The 13,351-nt window shown below is 35.7% G+C and overlaps 1 pseudogene; it reads left to right on the top strand.

Moving 5' to 3' along the window:
* Positions 1–1,041: 1,041 nt before the first annotated feature.
* Positions 1,042–3,154, top strand: LOC149150614 (AP2/ERF and B3 domain-containing transcription factor RAV1 pseudogene; annotated as a pseudogene).
* Positions 3,155–13,351: the final 10,197 nt, after the last annotated feature.

Here is a 13,351-nt window from a genome sequence, read left to right as displayed (position 1 = left end):
ACCAAAAATAAATACACCTTTGTACACTCTTTTGTTGAATCCTAAACTTGTTTAGAATTTAACTGAATTTTTTTATTCATGCAATAAACTTAAATTTGATTGAGCTACTTTTATATTGGCTTGAACGTTCTGGTCACAAAAATTTCCTAAAAAATTAATCCTTATGTGAACTGGAGCAGGAATATAGGTCTCATGTTTATCCATTAATGGTAAATGCATCCGATATATTTGTTGCGGCTCATATCAGACCTGCCTTATACACAATATCCATGGGGTTGTTGTTCCACCATTCTCCTGTGAAAAAATAAAAAAAAATTTGAAAATAATTTACTATTGTCAATTGAATTGCTTTTTTTTTTATGCTTTTCATTATAGAAGTGCAACCTGAATATGTGCCCTTCTAAATGAAATTAAAACCTGCCCTTCAAATTTGATCACTGATTGCAACGGATGAACAAATATAAAATTCGGAAGCTTCAATCTGCGGAACAGGGAACAGGATTCGTCCCCACCACTCCCAACTTGACTGAGATGGTGGAAAGAAACAGGGGAGTCACGCCTCACGCGCCAGGAGGTCCCACCTGGATAAATCCTGTTGTGCAAGTGGGGTGCATATATAATATGCTATATATGATTGTCAGGGTTTCCTCATGATAGGTATGTGGACGATCTTACCGAATGGAGAGATGTCATAGGACATAATACAAGCAAGCGGATAGCGTAAACTTCGTTAACAATATGAATCTTGCTTTGCTCCCATTGTTAGGATAGGCGTGCTGTATTATAGGTGCTCGCGGTGTTTTATATATGTTCTGTACGCAATTCCGTTTATCTAAAATATCTTCTGAAACAACCTGAGGCGGAGCCCTTTTAGATTCCTTGATATTAGTGCCAACCTTTCAAAGAATATTTGATGCTCCATTATTGTCTTCCAAAGAATACAATAATATATCGATAATCGACAGATGAGATGAACATCACCTCCAGAACTGCGGCGTCTTTGGCTCCTGATGTCTGCTAGGTTTGTGAACACATGAGTTCCCATCATTAATTTATATATTGCAGTAGAGATTCAAGTCTGCGCAGGTCTGTGCGTTATAATGGTTTGCATGGTCGTGCCAAGAAGTCTGTCGCTCCAGTCACTGAAGAAGTCGGAGATGGACTGTCCCAGTGTGGTTCTAAGCTTGGGGTACTGTCCGATTGACGCTGAAATGAGTTCTATCAATTGCAGCAAGAAGCATACTTCTCCATCTAGCCCTGCCTCTGATGAGGTTGAAGAGCCGACTATGAAAGACGCAATGGAGGGTGACTCTTCCACTGAACACAATCAAGACAATGAAGTGGGCAGCGCTGTTACTGAAGAATTCAGCACTTATATGAAGTGTTCCTCAGAGAACGGATGACAGTTAGAGTTGGAGGAAGGTCAGTTCAAGGATTGGGTTTTAGCAAGATCGAAGGGAAAGAATGTTCGAGGGCTGGAGAGTCTGGGCGGTGGAATAAACGTAGTACCGGAGTCTGCCCGAGAGTCGCACGGACTTGAGGTTATGAGAAGATATTCATTAATGTTGTTGCAGGAAACTGGTAAGCTGCAATCGTCTCAGTACAAGGGCGTGGTTCCGCAGCCCAATGGCCAATGGGGTGCGCAGATTTACGAGAAACACGAACGCGTTTGGTTGGGAACGTTCAACAAGGAAGAAGACGCTGCCATAGCTTACGACAGAGCGGCCCTCAAGTTCCGGGGTCGGGACGCCATGACCAATTTCAGTTTGGCCCGTGGCGGCAATCCGGAAGCCCGATTCATGAGGGAGCACACAAAGGAACAAATCGTCGACATACTTCGAAAGCGCAGTTATGATGAAGAATTTGAACATAATAGCAAGAGGATCATGATGACGCCTGTTCGGCCAGCCAGTACAAATAACGAGGAGTCAGGGTCGGAGGGGTCCGGGCAGAGAGAGACGGAAACCAGGTGACCGGACGACCGAAACGGAAATTCTGCAATGGCGGGTCTTCTTCGAGAGCACCTTTTCGATAAGGCCGTCACGCCCAGTGACGTGGGCAAACTGAATCGCCTTGTTATTCCCAAGCTGCATGCTCAGAAATACTTTCCTTTGGTAATAGATTCCAGCGAGAAGGGGTCGCTCTTGGATTTCGAGGAAAACACGGGAAAAATCTGGCGTTTCCGTTACTCGTATTGTAAGAGCAGCCAGAGCTACGTGCTGACCAAAGGGTGGAGTCGGTTTGTGAAGGACAAGAAATTGAAGGTCGGCGACTTTGTTTCGTTTCACAGGGGATCGCCGGAGCCTCGCCAGCTCTACATCAGCTGGAGACACAGGGCATCGGTTCGGCCCTCACTTGGAGTCGGCCCCCAATCCCGCCAATCCAAAGCGGAATTTGTGCATCAAGGTTCGTTGTCGTTGTCCTCGAATAGTTTCAATTCCGGAACCCAGGTTACCGTCGTCGGTAACGCTGAATGGTTGCCCATCGTCTGGCCCAGTTCTAGTAATTCCGCCGCCTTTACGCAGTTCAACTCTAATTATATCCTACCCGTGGTCAACAAAGCGGGTAATTTCGATCACCTGTGCTCCCATATCTCGGAAACTTCTCTTAAGGGAGACTTTTCTTTCCAATTCTCAGAGCCGCCCGCCACACAAACGGACCAAGACAGATTCCGCACTATTAATACCGACGAATTGCCAACGATTGGTTTGTACTTGAACCTTCACAACTCGCTCAATTCCCGCGACGGAAGTACAAATATCAAACCACTGCATCAGCCCTCTGCGGCACAAGAAATGGAGACCCCGGAGCACAAAACGACATCGAGTACTCTTGATCCTGCGAGCAAGAAAGGAGTAAGACTTTTTGGAGTGAGTTTGACGGAATCTTAATGATCGTCAGTATAACCGAATTTACGGTGACATATCTTCCCATCCCTTGTACCACGACGACGCTGCTACAGTGCACTGTATGGAAATAATAGGCTGTACTTAATAAGCGACACCGCAAGGGAAAAGTGCGAATGGTCTCCCACCGATACGCATAATATGGAATTTCTTGAGCATTTTATTCCGTAAAATTGAGTCAGTAAAAGTTTTAGGGTGTTTTTATGCACTTATAGTGCATTGTAATGAAAGTAAAGCTGTTGAGGTATTGAGCCCCGTTATTACATATAGTTAATACTTTTAAAAAGTTTGGCATTCTCTATTATAATGAGTAGATTTGAGCAAAAGTTTTAGTTGCTCTGAGTCACTGGGTAGGTTAAGGTATATGTGGTTTTGGTTGTATTTAAGTGGAGAATAATAATAGATTTATTATTAAATGGATTTTTTTTGAGGTTCTGGTTTTATAAGTAAATCATGTATATATATTTTATATGTGTGAGGTTTTATAGTTTTTTTTTTCTTACATTATTTTATTATTAACAAGATATTTCAAAGGGAATTATTTACATCTAATTCAAAAAAATTTCATGTCCTTTATCATTTAGGATTATGATTAGGGGTTTTCTCATTTACATATAGTTTATAAATTTCTATCTCAAATGTAATTTTTTATTTTTGTGGTTATTGCTTTTTTCAAAAGCTTGCTCATACCGAGGGCTCTATTTATGCCACTTCATCCCACCAACTTCCTAATTCTGTGTCCATCTATGTTGGCTTTAGTATTTTTCCTCTACATCAATCTACTAAACTAACAATCTCATATACATTATTTTATTATTAACAAAACACCTCTACTTTAAATTTGAAGGGGGAATGTTTAAATTTGAAGAGGGAATGTTTTGGATCTAATTCAAAAAACCTTCATGTTCTCTACCATGTACATTTATGTTTAGCTCTGAGAATTCACCAACTCTTATAATCATTTTCCCATTTAGATGTAGTTCACAAATTTCCATCTCCAAATTACTTTTTTTTTTCTTTTTTTCTTTTTGGTTATTGTTATTTCAACATATTCCCCACAGCAAGGTCTTTGTTCATGCCACTTCATTGTAAGCAACTTCATGATTTTGTTTCCATCTACATTGGCTATAGTATTTTTTCCTCTGCTTGACCAAATACTAGAGTACTTTTTCCAGGAAGTAGTAACTTCTCGACCATTAAAAAATGAAAAAATTAAATTGATGCAAAAAGAAAATAATTAAAAAGATTACATAGATGCGAAAACACAGATAACCAAGGAAAACTAGCCAACAATAGATCTATTATCTTATGGCTTAGAAATAGTCATTCTTTGACTTAAATGCAAACACTCTGGCCTATCCAAACCTTGTTCACTCATCCATCTTACTTAGTAAAACCACCATGGTTGACCTAACAATATTGGCTCTTTCACCAAGTCCAGTTTACTTGATAATGCCCCTTTTCATTTAATTAGATAAATTGTTTTGATCCGAAAAACATGCATCCTCCTCTCCCCTCTCAGGCAACTCTACATCAAGACTTTACCAATAGGGTTATGCATGCTTGAGGATTGTGATATGTCCGTTTAAATATAATTTAAGCAAAAAACTTCGTCTTTAAAATAATTTTTTTAATTTATTTTTACTATTTTAGCTCTTAAGTTACCATTTTTTAACTTTACTAGTTGCTCCCTTTATGTAACTTCATTACAACCAAAAACTTGCTAATTTGATCTTTGACTTTATATCATTAGTATTTTCATATTATTTCTAAGTGAGTTATCTATACACTACTCTAATTCCTTTATGGCTTAACCAAACACTGCATATAATTAAAAAATAATTATAAATAATTGATATAATTTACAATAGAAAACTTCAACTACCTAAAAACCATTTAGTAATAAATCCACAATTTTATCACTTAAAAACAGCTATTCCTTAATTTATATAGAGTTAGTCTGCCACAAATACCTTAACCTCGACGAACTACCTTTCTCATTTTTAACTTATTACAATGAAAAATCCTCGAACATTTGAAAAAACTTTAAATACATGTAAAACCACAGGCCATGATATTATTGACCGAAAACCATCAACTATTATTGACTTTTACTCAACACCGACAACTACACTCTCAATTTATTTTGGATTTTGTTCTTAAAATTGTCTCATGTACAAACTGGTTAAGCGTATCACATATGATGTGAAATCGGTGTCTTAACGTCAAATATGCTTTGTTTAAATACATGTAAAACCACAGGCCATGATATTATTGACCGAAAACGATCAACTAGTGTTGACTTTTACTCAACATCGACAACTACACTCAATTTACTTTGAATTGTGTTTTTAAAATTGACTATGTACAAAATCGTTAAGCGTATCACATAGGATGGGAATTCGGTATCTTAACATCAAATATGATTTGTGTTAATTGTATATATTTAAATAAATAAGAAATTACATTGAAAGTCATTTAAATTTAAATTTAAATTAAATTTATTTATTTATTAATTAGTATAACCATATTATGTGGTTGATATATTATATTAAATACGTGCACAATTATATTAGGAAATATGTTAATCAGTTGCAATGTATTAGTAAATGTGGTTGATGTACATGATTGTGTTTTTTTTTAATCTATTAAATAAATTTAAAAACCTGTTGTCTCACTAAATTGAAATCAATGTATATCATAAATTTGTATTATAAAATGGAAAAAAATTACATTTACATTATGTTTAAATCACTGAAAGCTAATTATTATCCTAAAATAAAATATCAAAATAAAAATAAAGCTTTTAAATAAAAATAATTTAATTTTTTAATCTTTTTAAAACCTATTTAAAAAAAAATTATATTCCCATGAAATAAAATCCATTATTATTTTTTTAAATATCTCATTCATATTATCTCTTTACCAATCTAATAATATATAATTATTAGAGAGCCTCACTATTTGACAATGATTGTGAAATCTAATAATATATAATATTGAAGAGTCCTACTATTGACAATTATTGTTGAAAGTAAGACTAGTACAATCACATTAAAAATATTAATGTGGTTGATATAATAGAAGACTTTTTAAATATAACAAAAAAAGCTATTGCAACACCAAGAATGCCTTACTAATACACATATTTACGAGATTATCCATGTATAGAAGGTTATGGGTCAACTTTAAATTGAGGAAAAAAAATTACACATCTTATTGTAAAATGGACCATTTTGCTAAATGAAATTTGCTTGTATATTAATTTCGCCATCTAATTAGAATATGAACTTATTAAAATTGGAATAATCTCAAATCCCTAGGAAATTGCCAATCATGTGGCACTAATCTAATTTAATTTGAGAAAAAAATGAATTACACAGCTTATTGTAAAATGGATCAATCTGCTAAATAAAATTTGCTTATATATTAATTTCCCCATCTAATTAGAATATGAACTTATTAGAATTGGAATAATCTCAAATCCCTAAGAAATTGGTGGGCTCAGTGCACAAATCTAATTTTTTAAATTTATCAATGCAACCTAACAAACTCTATAACACACTATAAGCATTAGGACTAAGCAAATGTCAAGCATATTCCCTTGAGAATCAATCCAGGTCAATTAAAAAATAAAAAATAAAAGCCAACAAAACCTCATCCACCTTAAATTGAAATGAGAGCCTTCAACAATAACATAGATATTATACAAAAAATAAACTATCATGCAAAACGTAAACCAAATAAAAGATACCAAGAAATATAGAAGCCATCATTTGAGTTTTTGGTTACTTTTTAGAAATGCCTCCGAACATTAAAAATAATACATAACTTGCATTGTTCTCAAATTTTGACCATGCTCACGATGATCACATTGTAGATGCAATATTACTCTTCTAGTCCAAAACACCACATAGATGAATGGCATGAAAAAATGAATGAAAGTAATGAGGAATGAAACAAAGGGATGGGCAATGACATAATTTTTTGATGAGAAAAAAATTACATATTAACATTGACACCTAATCATAGGGATTGGGTGAACAACTCTAATTAATGTAAATAAATAATAGAAAAGATGAAGAGTCACCAGGAGATGAAATGAACAGTCTCTCCCTCATGTATATAATAATAACCAACTTGAATGAATATCATGATTTGTTTTGAGGAGTTACCTCCTGACCTGACATGGTATCAGAGCCAACCCTATTTTTAGTTTTCTTCTGTCATGTAACTCCTTCCTACTTCTATTCTGCATTTTTGTAGGTTGTAATCTCTGTAAAATCTCTATAATATTGTCCCAAATTTTTGCACTACATCCTCTGTCTACCCTCATTGCGTTACAATTTTTTTGAACTATCCCTTTGTTTGTTCAGATAGAGTGCTGAATTATCTATGCGTTTTATGTTATTCGCATTCAACACCGAGTGGTGTGTTGAATAGATTGGTGAATGTTGAATTCTGTTAATGAAAATGTTATAGAAGCTATAAAAAAGGTGGTCGTAACCAGTTGTGTTTAAATTGATGCATGGATTTAAATAGATTTATGTCGGTTGAATAAATTTTGAGGCCGTCATGAACCTAATATATGGAAGATCGTACGGCATCTCTGTAACTCGTATCCTTGTGACTAGAGAATAGGCATATCATTGAGTGACAAGTATAACCCGCATTTTGCTATGGTATGGTCTGTGTTTCTCCTAGTAAGGGACTGCATTTCTTTATGATAAGATTCACAGTTTTCCAAGGCTCGCAGGCCCTCAATTCTTTGAGCTTGCATATCGTGAGGCTCACACCATTGGCTGACATACTCTGTGCCCTGACGTGAAGCAGCGGAAGCGTGGTGAGCGTGGACTGTGTGTTGGCTTCCTGTATATGCTGACTGACAACTTTTGGTACTGTGAACATGGATTTGAAGACTACAAATTCTGTTTTTCTCTACTCTTAGCGTTGATTGTTGTCGGAAACTCGTACTATGTTACATTGGAATTTTTGAAGGGATTCATTTGGTAAATTGAATGTTGTGTCTATATTGTGTCAAATAATTCTAGAAGATTGTATATGGTGAATGGTGAATGCTATTACACTGAATGATATTGCGATGTATGGTATTACATTTTGTACAGTGATAGCTCTGTCTCCATATATCAGAATCAATTTTTTTTTAGGAGTAAAATTTGGCAGCAGAAGTATTTTTTTCCACAGTTCATAGATTTTACAATGCATTCAATCATATGCATTGTGGGAGTAGTTCTCACTGGCAAGGAGAACTATCCTGAGTGGTCCCAGAAAATAAAACACACCCTCATTTTCAATGAGTTGTGGAAAGGAGTGTGTGTTGGAGACAGAGACAAAGAGCCAGAATAGCCTACCTCAGACAAGGAGTTCACCATTTGGGAAAATAAGAACAGCAAGGCCTATGCATTGATTGCAGCATCGGTTAGTGAAGATGTGATTCACCATGTTTCGCCATTTTCAAATGCTTTAGAAGCCTTACAAAAAATCAAGGAACTCTATGACTCACACTCTGCACTTGAAGTTGTTCAACTCATGATTAAACTCTTCACTCTTGAATTACAAAATAATGATCCTCTTGCTCTTGCATTAGAAGTAGAATCTACAATGCATGATATTCCTCTCATAGCTTTGAAGTAGATATTCCTCTCATAGTGTTGAACTGAATATTCCTCTCATAGCTTTTCTTCAGGCACTTTATCCCACTTACTCAAATTATCTTTAGTCATTGCAAGCAGATGGAAACCTCAAAGATATTACCTTTGACTCCCTTGTGAAAAAATTTGCTGAAAGAGAAAGATTTTGGGAAGAATACAGCTCGTGAATCTTCTGAAGAGGTTGTGTGTCTTGCTCAAAGATAAAAGAATCTTACTCAAGATTCTTCCAGAGGAAGAGGTGGTCGAAGAAGAAGAGGAAGAAATTTCAGAGGCAGGGGGGTAGACACTCTCAAGGAGAAAAGTCATATTTGCACTTCATACACTGCAAAAGAGATGGATCACATGATGCATCCACATGCAAGCTGCGTTGGGACAGAATTGAGCAGGAAAGAAACCAACCCAAAGGTAAAACTAATGACAAAGACAAAGGTAAACCACCTGAATCTGCTCACTTTGTTGTGGCACACTATAATATTAAAGTAAATGAAGACTTATTTAATGCTTCACTTGCTTCTTGGAAAAATGATTGGTTGCTTGATTTAGGAGCAACTTGCCACATGAATTTTAGAAAACATTTTTTTGAAGAATTTACTGACAATGTTGATGGAGTAGTATACTTTGCAGACAAATCAAAACTCAAGCCATCAGGGTTTAGCACAATCAGGCTTAAATTGCCTAGTCTTCTAGACTTTCTTCTGCATCATGTTTTATATCTCCCACAACTGAGGAGAAACTTGTTGTCCTCATTCCACATCCGCCAGCAAGGACACTCCATTCATATGTTTGATGGTAAGCTTGAGGTGAGAAAAGCTTCAGACCACTCACTTGTCATGACAGGGATATTAGAAGAAAGGCTTCTCAAGCTGCCGGGTACTTCTGCTCATGCACAAAATTTCTCATACAATTCTCATTATGAAGAAGGTACATTTCCATCAAGTTTATTATGGCATGCTAGATTTGGACACTTGAACTATGACAACCTCCACTTGTTAAAGAAAAATAGTGTTGCTGGTTTGCCTACAATTCCTAGGAAACTTAAGTAATGTGATGCTTGCATTCTAGGAAAGCATAGCAAACAGTCTTTTCATGATTCACATTCAAGAGCATAGAGAAAAATTGAACTCAATCATTCAGATTTATGTGGTCCAATGCCTGTTCCTTCTGCAAATGGAAATAAATATATGATGACATTTATTAATGACTACACCAGAATGTGTTGGGTTTATTTGTTGAAGAACAAATCTAATGCTTTTCAAACATTCGAGAACTTTCATACATGGATTTAAAATGATGCACAATCTCATATTGGCTCTATTCGCACTGATAATGGAAAACAATACACTTCAAATGAATTTGAAAACTATCTTCGCCAACATGGGATCAAACATCAAACAACTATGCCTTATAATCCTCAACAGAACAAAGTAGTTGAAAGAATGAATAGGACAATCTTAAATATGGTACACTCCATGATGTTTTTCAAAAATGTAAAATTGATGGTTTTGGCTGATGCAGTTCTATGTGCTGTATATGTAAAGAATATACGTCCATCTAATGCTGTTAGAAACAAGACTCCTTATGAAATGTGGTATGGGCACATTCCTTCGGTAAAGCATCTCAGGGTCTTTGGTTCCACATGTTATGCCTTGATACCAAAGGTACAAAGAAAAAAACTTGGTGCAAGAATTCATAAGTGTATCTTCATAGGCTATTCAAACACCTCCAAAGCATACCATCTCTATGATGAATTCAATAAAAAGTTTGTTGTATCTAGAGATGTAATCTTTCTTGAATCATCCAAAACGAACAATGTTGTTGAGCGGCAACTTGATCGCTTGGATAGATTCGCAAATGCAAAATCATTTCAAGAACTTGATAATCAGATTCCACATCTTGACGGGGGGATTCCTATACTAGATCAACATGTGGAATCTTCTTCTGAAGCACTCTCTCCCTCGCATGAAACTCCAACAACGGATGATACTTTAATTGATGTGATTCATATAATTGGGAGACTCAATCTTGATTCAGTCCCAACTCAATCAATGGAGCATCATGGATCATCTGAGAAAGGTCCCCTAAAGTGGCTGACAAAGACACTTGAAAGTGTTCATCCTAATGAGGTTGGAAAGACAGGAACTAGAAATTGAAACTGGAAAAATGGAGGTGATGTAGATGACTCTGATTCACCTATTGATATGGATGTTTCTTATGATTGTGAATTGAATGTGTCTACATTTTGAACCAACTTCCTTGAAAGAAGTTGCTTCTCATGATGAATGGAAAGAAGCAATGCAAAAGGAGTGTGATGCTCTGATAAAGAATGGCACTTGGAAGCTGGTTGATGCTCCATTGGGAACCAAACTAATTAGCTGCAAGTGGGTCTACAAGAACAAGTATAAAGCTGATGGCTCACTTGACAAGCACAAAGCCAAGCTTGTGGCAAAAGGTTTTTCACAGAAGGAAGGGATCGATTATGAGGAGTCTTTTGCCCCCACAACAAAATGGGCTACCATATAAACACTCTTTGCCCTAATAGCTTAGAACGGTTGGAAAGTCCATCAAATGGATGTAAAAACTGCTTTCTTGAATGGAAATCTAAAAGAGAATGTTTTTATCTCCCAGCCTGAGGATTTGTTGTCAAATGACATGAACATAAAGTATACAAACTTGTTAAATCCTTGTATGGCCTCAAACAAGCACCACAAGCCTGGTATGAAAAACTAACTGAGCATCTTCTGAAACTCAATTTCAAACATTATGATCTTGATGATGCAACTTTGTTTTTCAATAAGGTTAGCAATACAGTTGTATATATTGTGGTATATGTAGATGACCTTTTGATGAGAGGGAACAATGAAAGCTAGATTACATCCATAAAGAAGGAATTGAGGAAAGGTTTTGAAATGACTAATTTGGGCTATGTTCATTACTATATTGGTATTGAAGTAACTCAACATCTGAAATCCATATCCCTTTCTCAAAAGAAGTACATTGGAGATCTGTTGAACAGGTTTGGCATGACAAAATGCAATCCTCTTACTACTCCAATGGAACAAAACTTAAAGCTCACATCCATTGAAGGAAAAGAATTTGAGGATGCAACAAAGTATAGACAGCTTATAGGAAGTCTCAACTACCTAACTAATACCAGACTAGACATTTCGTTTGTTGTTGGAATCCTCTCCAGGTTTATGCAAAAGCCTTGTGAGGGACATTGGTCTGCTACAAAAAGAGTTCTAAGGTACTTGAACAGAACTCAATACTTTGGAATAGAGTATACACAGGTGGGCGACTTTAGCTTGATTGGATACTCTGATTCAGACTTCAATGGAGACAAAGAAATTGGGGTATCTACTTTAGGCTATGTTATGAGTCTTGGATCAGGATCTGTCTCCTGATCACGCAAACAATTAGTTCCAGCAGATTCCACAACAGAGGCAGAATATGTGCCAGCAGCTGAGGCAACAAAAGAAATTGTGTGGCTCAAGAAAATTATTGATGATTTGTAGGTAAAACAAGTACAATCGACTCCACTCATGATTGACAATACCTCGGAAATAAAGTTGGCCAAGAACCCAAAGTTCCATTATCGAATGAAGCACATCAATACTAAATATCGCCTGATTCGACATCATGTTGAGGCCAAAACAATTGATCTCCACCATTGTTCCACTAATGAGCAAATTGCAGACATCTTCACCAAAGTGCTTGGAAGAGAAAATCTGAAAGATTCAGAACGATGCTTGGACTCACCAACATCCCTTTAGATTAAGGGGGGGGAATGTTGACACCTAATCATAGGGATTGGGTGAACAATTGTAATTAATGTAAATAAATAATAGAATAGATGAAGAGTCATCGAGAGATGAAATGAGCAGTCTCTTCCTCATGTATATAATAATGACCAACCTGAATGAATATCATGATTTGTTTTGAGGAGTTACCTCCTAGCCTGACAGTTAATATTATATATAAATACCTAATACAATTCATTTCATATTAACATTTTATTTCAATTTACTATTTGTTATAAAGGATTTTGTTTTTCGTTTTTTGTTTTCACAATAAGTATGATAGTAAATGTAGTTTTCTCTGATCAAGGAAATACATAATATCACTAGATCTAATTATTGAAGGAAAAGATAGATTTTTCCATTTAGTAAAATAATATAACCAAAAACAATTCTTATTGTTGGGACTCATAAATGTCATATTTTCATCCACCTTTTTCTTCACTATTCCTTACATTTCATCATCCCATTAACCTTTTATCATATCATCTTCATACAGACATTTGGGTTTCACCTTCTTATTTTCCATTTTATTCATTTTTGTATTACAAGTGAATTTATGATTAATTATTAGAAAATATACATATTTTTATATATATCTCAAGAATATGTGAGTTTTGTGATGTGTAGGAAATATGTGAAGAATTAATTCCAAGAGACTTATCCATATCTCCTCCACCATATTAAGGAGATAATTATGCAAGACTATTCCTAAGGAGAAAAGCATGGAGGATTTGGTTGGCATATCTTATCCAATTCCTAAGGAGAAAAGCATGGAGGATTTGGTTGGCATATCTTATCCAATTCCTAAGGAGAAGATCATGGAGGATTTGGTTGGCATATCTTATCCAAGATATGTGAGAGATTTATGGAGGATTCAAAGGGATCATATTTTGTAATAATGGGAAAGTAGTTAAAAATGCTTGAGAGATTTGTGGGATCATATTTTATAATAATGGGAAAGTAGATTAGTGGATGA

This window comes from Pinus tabuliformis, chromosome 9 (assembly GCF_031772625.1).
Source record: "Pinus tabuliformis cultivar Carrire ecotype Pingquan chromosome 9, CPIR1, whole genome shotgun sequence".
Taxonomy (NCBI): Eukaryota; Viridiplantae; Streptophyta; class Pinopsida; order Pinales; family Pinaceae; genus Pinus; species Pinus tabuliformis.
Note: the sequence above shows the minus strand (reverse complement) of the source record. Positions and strands in the feature narration are given on the sequence as shown.